The sequence below is a fragment of the Lissotriton helveticus genome, chromosome 1_1, assembly GCF_964261635.1.
Source record: "Lissotriton helveticus chromosome 1_1, aLisHel1.1, whole genome shotgun sequence".
NCBI lineage: Eukaryota > Metazoa > Chordata > Amphibia > Caudata > Salamandridae > Lissotriton > Lissotriton helveticus.
Genome location: NC_136057.1, coordinates 655635005 through 655655494, shown reverse-complemented (window position 1 = coordinate 655655494; position 20490 = coordinate 655635005). Strand labels below are relative to the sequence as shown.

The window sequence follows — 20490 nt, the reverse complement described above, 5'->3', positions numbered from 1 at the left end:
CAAGATGCTTGTTAAGATGAGCCTCAAGCATCTTTGCTGGGGCAGGGAGCAGGGAGATGGGCCTGAAGTTCTTTAATACCCCCGGATCCAGAGAGGCCTTCTTCAACAGGGGTTTTACTACCGCCTTCTTCCATTCTGTGGGGAAGATACCATCTCTAATAGCAAGATTCATTACCTCTAGCAGCGGGGGAAGGAGAGTATCCCTGCACTGCTTTATGACTTTCAGAGGGCAGGTATCCAAGGGAGAACCAGACTTGGTCTTAGTTAGTAATAGTTCTAGATCTTGCAGAATCAGCGGAGGAAAAGAGTCCAACGTGCTTGAAGGGGAGATTTCTGTGGTGGTGGAACTCATCTCTACCCCAGATGTAAATGCACTAAGACTAGCTTTTTGTTCCTCAAGGGCCAGGTGAATATCCTGGATTTTTGTGTGGAAGAAGGAGGCGATCTTATCACATAGATCCTGTGAAGGGGTAACAGGATCAGGGGTCTGCAGTTTAACCAGGGAATCGACTGTTTTAAAAAGCTCCTTCGGAGAGGAGAGCGAGGTGGTCACGGTGACATAGTATTCTTGTTTGGCCTGCAGAATTTCAGTCTTGTATTTTTTAACAAGGAGTTTATGAGCTTCCTTGTTCTTGAAGTCCCAACTAGCGTGCCAAAGCCTCTCCTTTCTCCTCACTTCTTGCCTGAGGAGCCGAAGGGAGTCAGAGAACCAGGGGGCAGATGGTCTCTTTCTGGCTCGGCACCGAGATTGTACAGGGGCTAGTTTATTCAGGGCCTCGGTAGTAACCTGTTCGAAGTGGGCGACTGCGGTCTGTACATTGTCTAATCCGGTGACAGCAAGGCTAGCAGCCCAGGGCTTGAAAGAGTCGCTGTTGATATTCCTGAAATTTCTAGCAGTCTCCATTAGGTGGTTCCCTTTTTTGCCGGGGTCAATCCTATGATAATTCAGAAGAAAAGGGACCGCCAGATGATCAGACCAGGAGAGATGTATCGGGTCCTTAGTAGTCAGGCGGGGGTCATTTGAAAAGATGCCATCCAGAGTATGCCCGGCCCGATGTGTGGCTCCGGAAACACGTTGCGTGAGCCCACAAGATTGCATGGCCTCAATGAGGCAAGAGGTGTCAGAAAGGTCAACCCGTTCTAGATGGTAGTTGAAATCACCCAGAATGGAGAAGTTATCTCGGCCAAAATAAGGTTCAAGGGCCTGAAGGAGGTTATACGTAAAGTGGGTTCTCGAGCCAGGAGGTCGATAAACTAGGATGCCATTGAAAAAGGGGCGTTGCGCTTCCTTTATTGAGAAGTAGAGAGCTTGAAAACTGTCAGGAAAATCGGGTATGGGGACGATATGGCATTGTAAGTAGTCTTTATGAAGGATCGCTATCCCTCCTCCCACTCGTCTCTGCCTATCGAGTCTGGCCAGGCAGTACCCTTCGGGGACAGCCTCGACCAGATCCGGGTCGGAAGAGTCCTTGGCCCAGGTTTCGGTCACAAACACAAGAGTGGGCATACTATCTAGTACCAACTCCTTGAACATAACCTTGTTCTTAATAAGGGAACGGGCATTCACCAAGAAGCCCTCTATTCCTACTGTGTTAGGACTAGATGTAAGGGGTTGGTCAGAGAGCGGATGGATGGGGACGGGGTTAAGGGGCCTAGACGTGGGATAGCAGCCGCACCGTAATGGGAACAGTAAGTCATCCGGTTCATAGGAATGAGAGCAATATTTTTTAGGAGGTTTAAGGGCCAACATTTGGTGAAAGGAGTAGCTGCATGAGAGAGAGAGCATATTACCAGAGTCCATAGACCAGCCGTCCAGCGCGTCCTCCGCGCGGACGGGCGCAGACGGGCTGGACTCTGGCGTGACTCCGGCGGGCATCCGGCGCATCCGCTGTCGCGTCCGCTACGCGGAGCGTCTAGTACTCCCTTTTATGTAGGCTAGAGCGCGGGAGCGCGAATCCCCACCCAAGATGGCCGCTGAGCAGCCCTCGCCTCCCCGGGACCGACTCCCAGCGTCAATACTCAGCTGGGAGCGGCCTAGGAGGTAGAGGAAGGTACATCTACCTGGAAGTGGATGGGCCTCAAAGCACCCAGAAGCTGCTCTCTAGCATGAGAGCAGCGCCAGGATTGGTTTGAGCAGCCTCGTTTGCCGCTCAGACAGTGCCTGGGATGGGAACCTGTGGCTTTTCCCCTACCCAGCTGTGCAACACAGCTGGGTTGGAGAAACAAGTGCGCATATCTGCTTGGCCGGCCTAAGACGGCTGGCCAAACTGACATGCGCATTATAGGTGAACACTACTCCTTCTCCCTACCATGCCTGGCCCTGACCTGCCCTGTACTCATTATCCAGCTCAGACAGCGATAAATAGCATGATAATTACATTGTGTCATTATCATGTTATTTATCATCTGCTGGCTCCAGGCAGTGGGGCGATGCTCCGCCGCCATTACTGAGGAGCCATCTCTGCGGACAGTGTAAAAACGAAAAAAGTAACTAGGAAAAATAAAGTCAGCACTAAACTTTATTCTAACACTCTACCTCGAGCACAGTGAGATTCTTAAGTCACGTTTTTTTGCGATCTGAGCACTAATTGGAAAGAGGAGTATAATAACACAAACTGCTACATAGTCGGCAAATTGTAAGATTTGGAAATCATCCAGGTGAACCAAATACATATTTCAAAACCCAGTCACTGTCAGGGAGTTATTTCAGGATCGTTGTCAAACATTATAATGAGACTTTACTCCGCTAGTTACCAAGTTGTCTGTGATAGTGTACAAACTCTAAAGATTTGAAGGATGACATCATTGTGAGCGAATTACGAATGCACTTTGGGTCTAGTGTGAACATTCCTTTTCCTCCTGCAGATTCACATAGTAGATAGTACTGTCTTTAGTTTGCTCATAAGGTCCATATTAGATGTCTCAGTGTGCCAGTATTTTACATCTTCCTCTACAGACCAGCAAGCATCTTCAAACATATGCCATATGTGACCCAAACACGCATGTGCTCGCATGCTCTTTTTTAAAAATAATTTTTATTGAGCCCCCAACAAAACAGGGCTATATTATTGCCTTTGAAAACAAAAGGGAGAGCTAGGACCACTGGACAGCCGTCCTTGTCCCGATAAGTGGTACAAAACGAATAAAGACGGCCGTTTTACAAAAAGGAGAGTATAACGGAAATGTCTGGCACCTTTAAGGTTTTTTAAAAACCTTAAAGGTGCCAGATATTTCCGTTATACTATAACGGCCGTCTTTATTGGTTTTCTATATTAATGCCTGCCATCCACGTGGCAAGAATATGGTACATTTAAAGAGTGTGTAAAACAGCACTAAGAGAGCAGCTCAGTAATTGTGTCCTTTCTGCTTATGGCTATACCAGTGGTGGTATGACCCTGGGAGGTTCCTGTCACAGCGGGTGTCTTCCAAAAGGCGTCCTCCCACTTTCAAGCCATGGTGACCTAACCACAATCCCTTTCTTTTGACAAGTTTATGGAGACAAAACGTAGCTTCACGGATCACTCTTTCAGATGGCATACCAGAATGTTCTGGGTAGGCTTCCTTAACTCTCTTATGGGCTTTATTACTTTTTGCCATCATCAAATCCATAAAAAATACCATCTTAGCGAAATGTCTAGGCAGTGCAGCATTATTTATAATTCCTAAAGCCGCTATCTCGGGTATAAAAGGTGGAGGTGGTGGTTGGTGGTTGGGATTGAATTTCACACAAAAATATCGGGTTTACTGCATACCTATATTGAGTGCAACAGTATTCCCTCTTCTACATGATTACACACAATCAATTGGCTTCAGAATATATATACTACAGCTGCATTGCTGTTGCATTGATTTTCTGCGTTTCTTCTATGGATCCTAACGCCATGGGAATGTCCCACTTCAAAGTAAAACGCATTACGTAAAATGCATTGCTTCATGTTCTGTTACAAACTTTCAAAGGAAATGATGTTCACCTTCCTTAGAGGACACTTCCTGAATAGCCACCTACAAATGTTTGTTGTAACGTCTGTACCAGAGATGCTGTCTATCTCACCCACTCTATCCATACCCCTGTGACCTTCTTTTAGCAGGCCAGTACTCACCTTGATTGTCTGTGTAAACCCTTGTGACTGTTTCAAATTGTCCAAATTCCACTACCACCTCTTATTCTGTAATTCTGATGGGGTTAACTAAGGAGGGGGCATTGCCATTAGTTATGTCGCTGCCTTGTACCTGCAAGTCATTAGCAGCCTCATTTGGAAGAATTTGACCAGGAGCCCTGTGACAGTGTTACTCTTGCACCTCTTTACAACTGCAGTGTGGACTGCATTGTCTCCACTCTTTGGCACATTGAAAACTGCTGGTGTAAGGAGTGATGGATCATCATGACACTTTGCCAGTCTTGGAAGCGCAGATCTTTTCCGGTCATGACCCACCTATGGTTGAGTGGCTATACCTTACTAGTCCCTCATCTGCCCTGTCATCAAAAAGTCTTCCTGGTATCACAGAGCATATGCTTCCTTATCACTAAAGTATGTTCGTCGTCTCTCCTTTTTTGTGACTTTGTAAATTGCTACGGTGAGGAGTGTTGGGCCCCCAGACACAACGCGCTTTGATGATTCGGGAAGAGTGGACTTTTCTTTGCCAACTCACTCATCCCATTGTTTGATTGCACCTTACAAGGCCCTCCCCTTTTAAAATCTCACCTAATGATGTGTAACACAGCAGGCAAAAGCGTGTCAGCAACAGGCTGACTGAACCAGTGCCCTTTCATGTCATCTTAGAAGCATGTTTAGTGACACAGAGAAGACGTTTTACTCTGTTTAATGTGTTGTCTCTGCACTTTGGAAAATACTTTTTCTGTATAGATTTATTTTAGGCATTTTCCCATTTTAATGGACAACAACCTTAGTTGGTAGGTACGTACAGCAGTTGTCATGCATCATATGTGACATTTTACTCTAGAGATCAGGTATATCCTGGATGTTAATAGTAAACCAGCTAAGCTTGATGAAACTACGTTTGTGCCACTGCTCCTATATCCCAGCTGCTTCTTGGGGAACCCCATGCCTCCTAAATGGGCTTTTCTAGAAAGATGCAGCTATTCATACCCTAATCTATTCCTGCAAAGTTGTGTGTGGGGAGGGTCATCTGACCTCCAGTGTTGTGCAGCATCCCTTTGTGCAATCACCAGCCCTAGGAGAATCAAGATTTTTTGCGATCTACTGGAACATCAATAATCAGCTCAATACCCAAGTCAGTGGACCGAACACATCCTTCCAGAAGGTCTGGTTTGCAAGTCAACTCCATGTTGTGGAGAGAGTGTGCCATCCTCACAGTGACATCTGAGGCAAGTGGGGGAGGTCTCCTGGCCCATCTTCCAAAGATATTCCTACACATAGTTGATCCTGTATTGATATATACACTTAATCCCATAGTATCTAGCCGATATGGGAACCTCCCTGGGAGCCCCACAAGGGCATCTCTCAAATCATTTTTGTGCTGCCCCAGATGCCCTCTTCTGTTGAACTCTCATGTTTGAGAAGGGGTCATGTGAATCAATGACCAGGGTTATAATTTAGAGATTATTTTGCTCCAGAGAGTTACGATCATGAGTCAAGATTTAAGGGGATTTAAATTGGGTATCTATGGTACAAGAGCATGTCTCACCTGGAACTATAAAAAGAGCTGGGATGTTATTAGATGAAAGTCATGTTGCACTTTCAATTTTGGAGTGACCCTGGGGTCATGTCATTAAGCTGGCTGATACCAATTGCATCACAGCTAGTGAAAGCCTTTAAGGATGGATGCCTGGGCCAGGTGTCTGCTGACCCACTGAGTGATCTTGCCCATAAGTTTGTCTGCCCACTGCATAGCATGTAAGATTTCCTTACAAAGACAGATGACTGGGCATGCATGGAGGAACCTGGCCCTGATAGACAAAATGAAAGAGGACATTGACCCACTGTTTTTTTGTATCAGTTGGGTCATTAGTTAAGTTGTAAATCTAGCTATTAAGGATTAAGAGATGCAAGGCTCTATAATACGAGATGATGTCAGGTAGGCCAAGACCTCATGGTACTGGGACTTAAAACATGTAGGGAGTGGTCCCACCTGACCACAGGAATAATCTGAGCAGTGTGTGATCATCTTGAAGACAGATGAGGAAGTAGGCCTTGGTTATTTTTAAATGGTATAAAGCATTTTAGAGAAGATTACCATTTTCATTGATTGTTGTGTGGAAAATCGAGGTCACACCATATCGTGGCCAGACTATTGAGGACCAACACTTCGATATGGTAAGTATGCACAGAGAGGTATACATTTACTGTTCTTAACTCCTCATCTACATATTTTGATGCTATGTATTGTTAAAGTAGGTAGATGTGGAATTAGGTATCCAAAACATACATATGCTTACTTGTTAATATTTGTGTTCTCAATATTCTGGTCACAATGTTTTGTGACTTTGAAATTAACTTCTTAATATTCTAACCACACAATTTTTACTGTGGTATGATTGGCTTATCATAGACAAAGGGAGATGGGACTATTGATCCAAATCCTTCTGAAGTGTTGCAGTCTGGGGACAAGGTTGTGGAACGAACCGCACACAAATCCATTGTTCATAGATCACATTGCATTGCCTTGGGTCTTTTCTTGGGAAAACAATAGACCTAGAGCAATTTCCTGCTGCACAAAGCCACTGCAATAATTGTTCAGTGGCCAGGAAAAACTGGATGGGTGGCAGCTGGCAGCCCTGATGGATACCCCTTTCAATTGGGAAGGTGGCTGAGAGTATACCATTAACGCGGACTGTAGCTTTCAGCATGCTGTATAAGAGGTAAATGTATGATTGGAATCCAGGGCCAACTCCAAATTTTTCATGCACTGCAAATGTATTTCCACCAGTGCTTAATTTGTGAAAGAATAATTGCTGGGGCTCAAAGTTTTACTAAGAAGGGAATGGTCGGTGCTACTGAATGTCAGTGTGCAGAATGCCAAGGCTGCCGGGCTCAGACAGGCCTATAGGGCAATCAGATATTGATGGGCTCCTCTGATGGGTCAGATTATGGGCCATTTTTTTGGGCTGTTTGTGGGCGTGTTTTATGGTCTACTGGGCTGATATTTACTGTTGATTTCCCTGGTATTGAACCAATGTGCAGCGCCTCAGCAACGTCGGAATCCAGGAGAAGGCACTGGAATGGATCACCTCGTTCCTCGCCAGAAGGACACAGAGAGTCCACCTCCCCCCGTTCAAATCAGAAGCCACCGAAGTCATCTGCGGCGTTCCTCAAGGCTCCTCGCTCAGCCCAACCCTCTTCAACGTCTACATGAGCCCCCTCGCAGCCATCGCACGCCAACACAACCTCAACATCATCTCCTACGCCGACGACACCCAGCTGATCCTCTCCCTCACCAACGACTCCGCCACCGCCAGAGCCAACCTGCACGAAGGCATGACAGACGTAGCCAAGTGGATGATGAGCAGCCGCCTGAAACTGAACTCAGACAAGACGGAAGTCCTCATCCTGGGATCTTCACCCTCCGCCTGGGACGACTCCTGGTGGCCCCCCGCCCTGGGCAGCGCACCCAAACCGACAGACCACGCACGCAACCTGGGCTTCATCCTGGACTCCTCCCTCTCCATGACCAGACAAGTCAACGCCGTCTCCTTGTCATGTTTCAACATCCTGCGCATGCTACGTAAGATCTTCCGGTGGATCCCCACCGAGACCAGGAAGACGGTCACCCAGGCCCTCGTCACCAGCCGTCTGGACTACGACAACTCCCTCTACGCCGGAACCACCGCCAAACTCCAGAAGAGACTCCAGCGGATCCTGAACGCCTCAGCTCGACTCATCCTGGACATCCCCCGTCGCAGCCACATCTCCAGACACCTGAGAGATCTGCACTGGCTCCCGGTCAACAAGAGAATCACCTTCCGTCTCCTCACCCACGCACACAAGGCCCTCCACAACCAAGGCCCAGGATACCTCAACAGCCGCCTCAACTTCTACGCTCCCACACGCCAGCTTCGATCGACCGGCCACGCCCTCTCCGCCGTCCCCCACATCCGAAGAGCCACCACAGGAGAAAGATCCTTCTCCTACCTGGCCGCCAGGACCTGGAACTCCCTCCCGACCCACCTCCGCCTGACCCAGGACCACCTCGCCTTCAGGAAGCAGCTCAAGACCTGGCTGTTCAGGCAGTAGCGGACCCCCCCCCCCCTAGCGCCTTGAGACCCTCCGGGTGAGTAGTGCGCTCTACAAATACTGTGATTGATTGATTGATTGAGCATTATCTACAGCAAACTCAAATTCACGAGGACTTCCATAGCTTAAAAGTACTTATACAGTGTTCTTTACAAGTTCAAAGGTGCCTCAATTTGCAAACATTGGTTTATTGTCTAGCTGACTAATTCACTAATGAGGGCAACTTTTACTTTGGTGCCTCCACATATTTTCTGTTGCAGTCCGACCCTAAATTCTGCATATTCTTGATTCTACTTTATGCCTTTTTCAGTACCGAGTTCTATGAAGGGAGGTGTAATACCCTGGCTAACTCTTTACCAGCTCTTCTAGCTTGTCAGATGTGCTGACTGTAGGGAAGCCCTCATATTTCCCCAGGGGCCTCTGGATGACAGAGGAGAAAGCAGACAGAGAGGACGGAGCACTGTGTACATTAGGAAAAAAGGAGTACACAACTCTTCAAATTAACTTCAAGAGAGGGAGCGAGCAGCAAGCAGGCACTGGCGTTCGAAAACCCCATGTACAATTTGCCTGCTCTGTGCTCATCAGTGGGCAATTCTTTATCGATCCCAGTCAGACACTGCTGTTTCACGTTTTGTGAAACGCTGCACAGTGTGGGCTTCATTGAATACTTTGTGGCTCTTTAAGCAGGAGACGGGATTGTGGGCATTCCTAAACCCAGAGAAGCAGGAAAGGCCATCTCCACCCCCAACCCACCCCAGCTCCCTTTCCGAAAATGCTTTTATTTTCCTAATACCAAAATATTAGCTCTACAGTAAGTGCCTGTTACGAAAACGAAATCATTACTTACGGAAATTTGGTTTAAATCAGAGGCCTGATGCTGCGCGACATGCTGCTTGCTTGTTCAGTCGACTAAGCTCTGCAGCTGCGCAATACGCTGGTGGAGTGAAATGTGGGGACACGGCTCTGCATTGGTCCAACTTGGGAGGCAACACTTGACGATTCAATGCCGTCATGGAGGAACGGGGTGGGCTTAAAATCCATTTTCAAGCGGTCATTGGTAGTGCACTAGCGCTACTATGATTGCTGTTATGCTGAGGCAGGGACTTCACCATGCAGTTTCTGGCAGTGGTTGGGTGCTGTCTGTGTGCCTTTTGCTAAGGCGAGCACCGTCCAAATGTAAATATCTTACGCACCAATCGCAATCAGGCAACACTGAACCCAGGCATGAAGGGATTTACATGCGATATCAGCTCTTTGCCTGGAGACAGTGTGACCTTAGTAAGCTGATATCACATGTAGACCTGGCTCTGAGAAATAAGTGCCGGTGCTAAGCACTGGCAAAAATTAAGCACTGATTTCCACCCTACCAAAATAAAAGTCCTTCTCGAAATCCACTAGTAAGCAGGTCAAAGGGCCTGCTAGATTAGGGGTTAGAGCAATCAATCAATCAGGATTTATAAAGCTCGCCAAATCACCTGCTGGCGTCTCAAGGTGCTGTAGTTGCTAGTTGCTTTGCGGTGCTCTGTTCTTTTGAACAGCCAGTTCTTGAGTCCTTTTCTGAGCTCCGAGAACGATGCGGTGTTCCTAAGGTACAGGGGAAGGTTGCTCCAGGCTTTGGCCACCAGGTGAGATAAGGATCGTCCTCTGCTGTTAACACAGTGGATCTGGGGGATGTCTGCGAGGAAGAGGGAGGGGGGTCTCAGGTGTCTGGTGGAGGTCATTCGTTTGTTGAGGAATGCTGGTTCTTAGTTGTTCAGGGCTATGACTGGCATGGGTAAGCATCTTGTACTAACATCTCTTCTGGATGAAGAGTCATTGTAGTGTCTTGAGATGCGGGAGATGTAAGTCCGTCTAGTGACTGGTCTTATGAATCAATCAGAAACGATCTCTAGTAGACATGTCCTACATGTTCCAATCAGTATCTATTCAAACAAGTTATTGTGGATATGGAAGTAACAATTAGGGAAACCCATCTGTAAGATTAAAAGATCTTAATGGGTTTGCCTGTTTTCAAGAGGACCATGATCACAGCCTTCCTCAGATCCGGTAGGGAAGGAATCCATCATCAGTTGGCCTTTCAATTATACTTTTTATGTACCCAGAGGGTTTACTGGAAAACTGCCTGAACAATTCTGATGGGAAGCTGTTCAGCCCAGCGTTTTTCCCAGCTGATATTTGTGAAATAGCATCACCCACCTTCTTGTCCAATAATTTAGAGGTTTAACATGCCCTTCTTTCTCTAAGACATGTATGGAGGTGTAATGTTTCATACCAAAGAGGTTAACCATAGGATGTTTGGATCATCCTTCATTTCATAGAGAACTCATAATAAGAAGCAACTTCCATTAACACCTTTCTGTGGTCTGTTCTAACTGACCGAAAGTAATCTATAATCATATTTACAGGTCTGGAGGGGTCATAACGTTTAACCAGGTGTTAGAGTAGTTCCCAGCTTTGTCCTCCTGGTCATACAGTTTACTTTACAATGTAAACTGTATAATGTTGCTTTTCTCTGTGAGGGTCTGCCTTCAATGGCTATTATGAATGGCTTGGACTTGGGACCTCCTGTACTTTAGTTCTGATTCTTTTATTTCATAAAACAACTTTATTAGTTTATAGCTTTTATAGCAAACAAACACATGCAAGCATCGGGAGCAGACAAGTATACAATTGTGTTAACATGCTTAGGCTTACCCCTCTAGTCCATAGTTTCTCAACCGTTTGCCTCAAACCTTATTGTGCTATTGTGAACACCCTCTGAACACATAAACAGAGTCCCCCAACTTTGAACACCAGTGGATGGCTGCATGCCCATCTGCTACGGCAGGAGGTTCAGGGGAGTTCCAGCAGTGGGCGATGTCATGTTTTGCCAGCATCGTACTCCGGCCCACAAGCATGCAGTTACTTAGGGTTTCCCCTGTGTCCTCCAATATTCCCAAAAGAGCAATACGGAGTGCAGGTTTAATCTGTGTTCCCAATACACAAGAGATAGTCATCCAATACTTAAATACTTGGCAATCTTTGGACATGACCATACTGCATGAAAGAAATCCCCATTTGCCTCTAAACATTTTAAATAGGAGTGGGTTAGTCATTTCTGTGCCTTCTGCATCCTTAGGGGTGTCATTTATATGAAATGCAGGTACTTTAGCTGTATGACCCACAAGCAGGAAAATATGGCCAGCATGTGGTGGTATTTCAAGCATCTCTCCAGTCACTGTCATGTAGGGGGCCCACCTATTTTTACAATGTCTATTTTAGTGGAAGGAAGAGAAATTAGGTTTATTAAGGATTAAGGATTTGTGAATACGGGAGACACCTCCCTGCCCTAGAGAGCCCATTAGAATCTTAGCTTCCATCTGACTAAACTGATAGAAATGGATCTTGTGAAGGTGAAATTACATATTCTGCTCCGAAAATAATTTTGTGTCAGTCTACTTCCACACATCCCCAAGTGTAGAGATGCCTATTCGATCCTCGTTCCCAAAACCCTCCATCTCCACCACCAGTTCAAGGGCTCGGTCCCTCCACAGGGTGGTTTCTAGCATGAGCTTGTAGTCTCACCCCAACCAGTGCAGGACTGTCCTTCAGGCAAGGACCACTGCCCTAGTCATGTTTGGTAGTGTGGTGGAGATCAGCAATCCGTACAGTATAGCTAGAATGTTCTCAAATCTCAGCGAGGTTGTCGTCAAGATCAGCCAACCCCACGTGATATATATCCTTTACGCATTTGCAAAACATGATATGCAGGACTAGGTTTGCCCACAGAAAAACATAAATATTGGTTTCTAACTTGTGAAAACAAGGCTGAGGTATCAACATAAACCTGGAATGAGCTCCCGATCGACATCAGACGTGCCCCCTCCTTGAACATCTTCAGGAAGACACTTAAGACGTTGCCTTGTTTTTGCTTTGTTCACCCAATGTTGGCAGGGTATTCCCAGACTTGGGTCCCTTGCTCACTTTGCCACTGAATTCAAGCTAGCCTGGCTGATGGGGGGTGTTACCTTGAAACCGGTCCGAGGATGCCTGTTTTTGGTCCAGGGATGACCTGGCCTGGCAGTTCGGGCTGGACTGTTCGCACGAGGCAAGACTGATTTGCATATTGCTGGCTCCAAACTGGGGTGGCAAAGTGAGCTAAAGAATGATGATGGATTCAACCCAGATCTGTGACTGGGGATGAGTGTCTGTAAAGTTTCAGCACTCCGTCCATCATCTCAGCTCAGGCATGGGTCCCTTGCTCACTCCGCCACTTGATTCAAGCCAGCCTGGCTGATGAGGGGTGTTACCCCGAAACCGGTCCCAGGATACTTGTTTCCGGTCCATCATCTCCTTGTGTTAACTTTACAGATAACCCATCTCCTGAAGTTAATAACAAACAAACGCATGTAAAAGTTAGTATGTTTTGCAGTTGAGGCCGGTATTGCTCGTGGGTGGGGGGCAGGTGCGGGGTTAGCGGGGGTGAGGTGGGGATATGGGGGAGTGGAGTCACGGGGTTCTTAATAAAAATAAAATAAAGCTTACCTTTTGGCCTGGTCCAGCATCTTCTCTGCTCTTCCTCTCTTGCGTCCGACTATAGCAGGAAGAAGACAGCCAGGCTCTCCTGAGCCAATCACAACGTTGCAATGCAGCGTTGTGGCTGGTCTGAGCACCGTGACAATGGGCTCAGCCAGGGGCTGGACGGAGTGGGCATGTTCTCCATGCAGGCCTGCATGGAGAAGGGGAAAGGGCTCATGACTAATTTGGGCGGCCCCAGAGGGCTGACCAGTCATTGCGCACTCAGGAGTGGGAAAACCACTCCTGCCCTGCTCCTTAAGCAGAGCAGAGCAGCCCCGCTCACCCGCAAAAGAATCATAAAATGGTAATTAGTATTACCATTTTATGTTTTTGCTTCTCGCACTGCAAGAAAGCAGTGGCAAGACGCTCCTCCACTGTAACGGAGGAGCCACAGCTGATGTTATGTTGAAATTGTCATGCTGAAATGTTTCTGTATAATAACTCAAGGCTGTTTACAATACTTAGCATCTACTACGTATACTTTTTGCCCTGTTGTACACATTTTCTTCAGAACAAAAAGCTATCATAGAACATATGGGACACAAGTCATCAACTATCATATGTACACAGAGTTACTCTTTAATACCAAGATTCATAACGTGTTCAATACCTCTACACACCTATGATGTATTAGGAGCACATGCCTTTCGTTAATTCTTACACCCATAAGCTAGACACAGGCCATACAAAATTAGGTAGAAAAGTAATATAGTAGTTGCCTGCCACTATGTAAACTAAGAAACAAACCAACACACACATTGGATGATGTCATCAGTGATCTCATCAATTATGTCATTTGAGATTTCATCAGTAATGTCATAGAACATGTCATGAATGACATACGATGTGAGTGGAAAATAACCTTTAGAACGCAGTCATCACATTGCACTACATTTACAACGCAGTCATTACATCACAACATCCTTTACAACGCATGTCACTACAACGCAACCATTACATTGCATGTCACTACAATGCATGACATTACAATGCATAACACTACAACGCAGGCATTAGATCGCATGACATTACAATGCATACCATTACAGCGCATAGTACCCCTACATTATCCAACACTTACCCTACTGTTGCACCCCCTGGAGTTAGAATAGTAATTTTTACCCCTACACTATCCAACACTTACCTTAAAAGGTCGTTGTAAAGGTCTAACAGGATGTAATGGAATGCGTTCTAAATGTAAAATTTAAAATATTTGTTGTAATGGCAAGCGATGTAAATGTAGGCGTTGTAAGGGATGTTGAGGTGTAAAAACTGTGTTGTAAAGGCATGGGTTGTAAATGTATGTGTTGTAACATCATACATTCATGTGAGTTCATAAGCAGTGCATTACGGGGGACATTTGATTTAAAACAGAGGCCTGATGCTGCGCAATATGCTCCTTGCTTGTTCAGTCGACTAAGCTCTGCATCTGCGCAATACGCTGGTGGAGTGAAATGTGGGGACACGGCTCTGCATTGGTCCAACTTGGGAGGCAACACTTGACGATTCAATGCCGTTAAGGAGGAACGGGGTGGGCTTAAAATCCATTTTCAAGCAGTCATCATAGTTACTTCTGCTGACTGGTGATTTTCTGTAATTTTTTGATTCAAAAACCTTAATGTTGTCACTGACCTTATCACCTACCTATAACATCACTTTAACCTTTGTTTTTTCAGTGGCCAGTTGGTGGTTATACTTAGCAAATAGTTTCCATTGAAACAGTTTTTTTTGTTTTACTAATAACTTAGGGTCCGTTTGCCGAATCTTCACAAACGTTTCAATTTTGTGCAGTAACTTTAGCTGCGGTCTGGAAAGTTTTCATGGTGATGTGTCAAGGGGTTTGAAAGTAAAGGGGGGATCTTAAAACACATTTCACCATGCAATTTTCCACTGGGATTTTAGACACAACTACAGCCCGAAACGCTGAATGGAATTACACCACATTTAGCTAGAATTCTGTACATGAAGAGTGCTTTTTAGGTCAAGCCTAGAGACAGCGTGCACGTGCTGCTCTGCAAGGCATGCTGTATTCCCTCTCTGGGCTTTTAGGCACGCCAGTGCTTTCCATTGGTTATTTTGTGTGACTTTATAAAATACTGGCTTTTCATTGGTGCATTGGTTGAATTTGTCCCTCCTTTGTGTGCTTGGTTTTCTCCCTTGGCAACTGGCCCTCTTACATGTACTCATTCTTTCCTGCCGCTCTATATTGGTTGCAGTGCAGTATTTCTGTTTTTCCTCTCGGCTTCGGTTCGGTTGGGTGGAGCGGAGCTTGTGGAAGATTGGCCTTCTGAAGGCTTGTGTGTTCGCACTTTAAGTGAAATGAGCTTATTGCCAGAGGTAGATAATGAAGTAATCCTTATTGAGAGTAGAGGATAAACAACAAACATCTTTGGTATGCAGTTACTGAGCAGTAATGGCCCTGCCCACTATTAGCCTTGCTGTGTGTCCCGCAGCTTTAATTGCCCTTTTCCTCTCAAGGTCTCTTCTACATGGTTTGATAGCTAGATTAGTGGACATCTGCTGGCCATCTCTGCTACATGTGCTGTGATGCAGGTACTATTTGCACTAAGACTGAATCAAATCTTTGTTTCTTTAAACATATCCCCACCTTCTTCTCCCACTCCCACCTTCTTAAACGTTCAACCACTAAAGGGGAGAGGGGCGGAGGAAGGGATGTGCTGTTGGTGAGAGTGCTGCTTGGGCTGCAGCAGCATTAAAAACATAAAATAACGGTTTTGATTTTTTATTTTGCTAATTTCTTCAGTATTCATTTTGCATGGGTTTGTGCATCAAAATTATTTAAAAGAGGATGATATAGTACTTGTATGACTCTGAAGAATCTAAATTGTCACCTGCTATTGAAACTTCTCATTTGTATACTTTTTACTCCCCCCCCGTTTTGAATTTGGGCTCTTCATTTGGCTGGTGACTGGTTGCAGACATCTGAAATGCCCGATGGCATGTTTATCTCATTCCTTTTGGTAACCATGTTTGCTTTAGGTAAACATTCATGCCTCTTGTTCATAGGACACTTACGGGTGACGTGTCCATCATCTCTGTTTATTTTCTATTAGCAAGTTCTTTCCAGTACCCTTTGAGCACTTAATGTGTTAATGGACATCCAAAATATTCATCAGTGATGCTAGGTTAAGTTGAAGTGTATAGCCTTAGTAAATTTACGCTCTTTAAGTGAACATGGAGTTTCGGCACATCAGTGGTTGTATTTCACTTTTTAAAACAAAGGGTACTGGTGATACGGTCACCGGAGTTACAGGAGAGCCCATTGAGCACCCTTTTCTTGGCAGCCTTCACTGATGTATTATCTGAACATGGGCTGCATTTTATGCTTGTCAGTAGAACATCTTGGTGAACTGAACTTTTTGGCATGAAGATGATGTGTGAGAGTGTTTGTAGCAACAGAATCCTGTAGGGGGCGGGGCACTGTATTTCTTTGATTTTGTTTATAAAAGTGTTCAGGACCCTGATCCTTGAGGGGCCATACATTTCACCCAGAAAGGAGGACCCCCGTCATAGGGCACAGATTAGTTTAGTATTTCCCTGCCTTCATATTGCTAGGCCCCAGAGTTTATGAATACATGAGATTTGATGTTAGCTGGGCTGGCTACAGTGTGGTCTGTCTGGAATAGCCTAAAGCTGTATGCTGTTGTGCTTGCTGCCTAACATTTTCGGACGGTCCTTGTTTTTGTTTTTGTTTTTTTTAAGTTGAGCCAACAGCGCTTGTGCTGCAGGATGATCTGTTGTATGTACTTAGTGGGGTTGGGCTTCTCCTATTGCTGCTGATTGGTTAAGGATTGGTTAAGGACAGCCTCACTCCCAAAATCTTGCTTTTCAGTGGGCTAGTTTGCTTCTATATCACACCTTCTAGTGTCTTGCTCCTCCCCTGGAGTACTGGTCTAGTGTTCAACACGCTTCCCTTCGTCTCTCCAAAACCCTTTGTCACCTCGAGGCACTCATTGCCTCCACTGCACACATTCCGCTAACTACTCAGCATCGCACATACTTGCAAAGGGGCATCCTGCTGGGCTCTTAACCCACCAGGCAACATCCTCCTTATCCTTAACAGTGGCCTAGGAGAGGTCCTCTGTGGAGCTCTTAGGTCCGAAGGGAAGTGGTCACTGTTGACCCATTTCGTTGCTTAAATATGTGAGAGCCTCCCACTTCTTTGCTTTGATAATAGTTATCATAGTTAGGATAAGGTGCTGCATGGCTAAATACTTATTAAGTCCCAAAGACGAGACAAATTGCATTGCAAACGCTTGTTATAATTTGGTATTAGTCTGTACCAGTAGTTTTGTAGTTATAAAAGAAAAAAGATGTATGTATATCTAGAGACGCAAATCCACCGCAGAGGATCAGCAGATTTACTCTCCAGCAGCAATGCTGTGATTGAGGCTGCCACGTCACCAATTAGGAAACTGGGGGGGACACAATTGTAAATAAGATATATTGGGTCTGGATAGAGGTATCCTGACCCTATGGATCCTCCCAGGTGCTCAGCTTGGCCCCCCATGTGAATCTGTGACGGATCCAAATCCCAACAAAGAAAATCAAACATCTGCTCACATGCTCACTCATACACCCACACAACCATTCACACACATCCATACTGCCACTCACAGAGACCCAGGGCACTACTCATACATCTACTTACATATCCATTCAGCCACTCACACATCCACTCAGAGAATTCCACACCCATGTAAACACCAACACAAACACTCGCACACCTGTACAGCCACCCACACCCAGTCAGACACCCACAAATCTACTCACACAGCCAGTCACAAACACACTGACACACCCACTCACACAGCCACTCCCACACCCACTCAGAGACTCAGAAAATGACTCACAAACCCATACAGCCACTCTCACACCCACTCAGAGACCCAGAAAACCACCCACATACCCTCTTACACTCATACAGCTACTCACCCACCCACCCATGTACACACTCATGCAGCCACTCGCAGATGCACACAGCCACTCACACACCCACTCACAGGCCAAGATATCAAGTCACCAGTACTGACATACCCTCCACACACTCACATACCCACTTGCACACCCGCACAAGCACTCACACACCTAGGTTACAAGGACATTATAATTAGGAAATAGCATTAAAAACCCATAGAAATCCTCTTAAAAAAACAAAGGTTACATGGATTTTGTAGTTATAGTTAGGAAATAGAATTTTTAGAAGGTTTTAAAAACCTTAAAAATTTGCTAAAAAAAACAAAGGTTACAGGGTTGTTAAAGTTAGGTTGAGATTTAACACTCACATAACCCTAACTTGCGCCCTCACCATTCACTGCTAATTACTCCACATATTGCATCACTCATGACATATTCTATGACATCATTGATAATATCACTGCAGCATTTGTATTGCAATTGTTGATGATAAAACTGTGCATGACAGGTGCACGATTTATAGTTACTTCAGGGCACGAGTTATAATTACTTGATATAACCATAACTACTGATTTTCTATGGTTTTCTGTGTGTAAAGTCATCCTAATGTAGCTATAGCATTCCTGTAACCTTTGGTATTTTAGTGTACAGACTTAACCTCTGTACAAAATTTTACCAAATTATGCAGAATACTAGATTTTGAGTCTGAAATATCTTTTTGTAATTTGTTGTAAATCTGTTCAGTCGTTTTGGAGTTAAAGAAACTTATATTTATCCAGGGATGCAGATCCTCAGTTGATCCCACGGGGGTACCTGCAAATAACTGCAGATCCGAGGGCCAATGGAAAAAACCTTACACACAATAATTCCCACCATGTAGCGTGAGGCTGGGTGCAACGGAGGGCTGGCCATAGGCTCTGCTGCCAACTCCCGCTTTGCACGGCTGAAGGCAGTGTGTGGCAATGGTTGTTTTAACATACTGTAATTATATATTACTTTATGTTGAAAAACCATGGAAATACATTTAAAAAAATCAAAGGTTTCCTGGACTTTATGGTCAGGTTCAACTTTTACCCACACAAAACCATAGAAATTTGGCAGTTATAGTTATACTTATCTAAAGAAACTGTAACTCATGCTGTTAAGTAACCTTAGGCCATGAGTTATAGTTTCTTAACATAAATATAACTATAAGCATAAATGGAACTGCTGAATTTCTATTCTTTTGTGTGGGTAAAACGTGTGAACCTATCTATAAAGTCCCTATAACCTTTGTTTTTTCCAGTGAATTTATATGTTGTGTATATATATTGCATAGCCACTGTGTAGCTTTATTTAGTAGGGCCACCAGAAATAGGGATTTGTGGTATTTTTGTCCCTTAATAACTTTGCACCGATTTACCAAATATCTGCAAAACATTGTAGACCTGTTGCACCAGTTCCATTGTCAGAGGGCTAAAAGCATTGTGGTGTTTGGTCAGCGAGATGCAAAGAAAAAAGGGCAGCCCCAAAACGGGCTTGACGTGCAATGCTTTTTTCATAAACCTTTGTATTTTGTGTAGCACAAAAACGGGCAGTCAGATGTTGCTGAAATTTGGCAGCATTAGATATTAGGGTACACAGATGATTCTTTTAGGTACTGTAGGTAAGTAGACTAAGTAATGTTTAAGTTGTTAGGTATTTCAACTTAGTGATATCTTGTAGCCCAATACTACTAAAAGTAATAAGGAAGCCCAAAAAAGAAACTAGTCTGCATATATACAGTTTCAGACCCATGTATGGTCACATGCTAATAGAAACCTATAGCCTATAGAAAATACATAACAAATAGAATACATCTTAAACATACCTGCCTACTAGAGCAATCTTACTGTGTGAGGAAGAGGCGGGCTGGAAGGGGAGGGCCTCATGCCGAGAAGACCTACAAGGCACTTTTGAACACTGCCCCAAAGCCCCTGCTCCAAAAACAACAAAAAAGCCTGCTGAGATTGGTGCCAGTATCTTGGGGGTGTTTTCATACCCCTCAATGGACGTTGGCAGTTCAAAGCCTCGGAGAACGAGCTGGGAAACCACTACTTACTGTGGTTTTCAGCTCGTTTTCCCTGCCACCATTTGATATTGACTTCTCACCGGGAGACCATGTGATGGGAACTGATATCGTGTGTCAAACGGTGACACTGTGCGAGTTGGCAGGTATGCATAAGTTTTCTTTGCATGCTCCCTGACTCCCCAAAAATAAAACTGGCCCAACAAACCAAGCAAAATCCTACTTTCTTATGCACCCCTGTGCAAGAAAATGAACAATTCACCGAGAATTGACCCACACAAACTACTTTTTGGAGGTCATGATAATTGGCAATTAGGAAAACAAATAATCTTCATTTTTATAACAACGATTGGCTTTCATGAACTTTTGCATGTGTGGCACAATCCTACTAAAGTAGCAAGGAAGCCAAACAAATAAACAAGACTGCATATGTAAAGTTTCAGAATTACTACATGAACAACTAAAAACACATTTGTGGTCACATGATTATATAAACCAATAAACAAATAAGATAGATGAAAAGATAGAAAACACATTCTGATTGGCATGCTGTAGTAATAGTTCGTATTTTCAAAGATAGAAATTCTTCTGATATTAGCTCCCTAATACATTTCCACCCATTTTGTCAAATCACCTTCCAGACCTATAGCATTTTCTACATTTTGTGATGATGTCATTTTTTGTGGTGAATCGTTAAGGGGGAGAAAATATCAAAAGGGGTTCCAAAACTTATTT

General features: G+C 44.8%; 1 protein-coding gene across 1 annotated transcript in view; it reads left to right on the top strand.

Moving 5' to 3' along the window:
- PCLO (piccolo presynaptic cytomatrix protein) overlaps positions 1-20490 on the top strand; it is a 1621199-nt gene that overhangs the window by 1101827 nt on the left and 498882 nt on the right. The gene's annotated exons all lie outside the window — the stretch shown is intronic.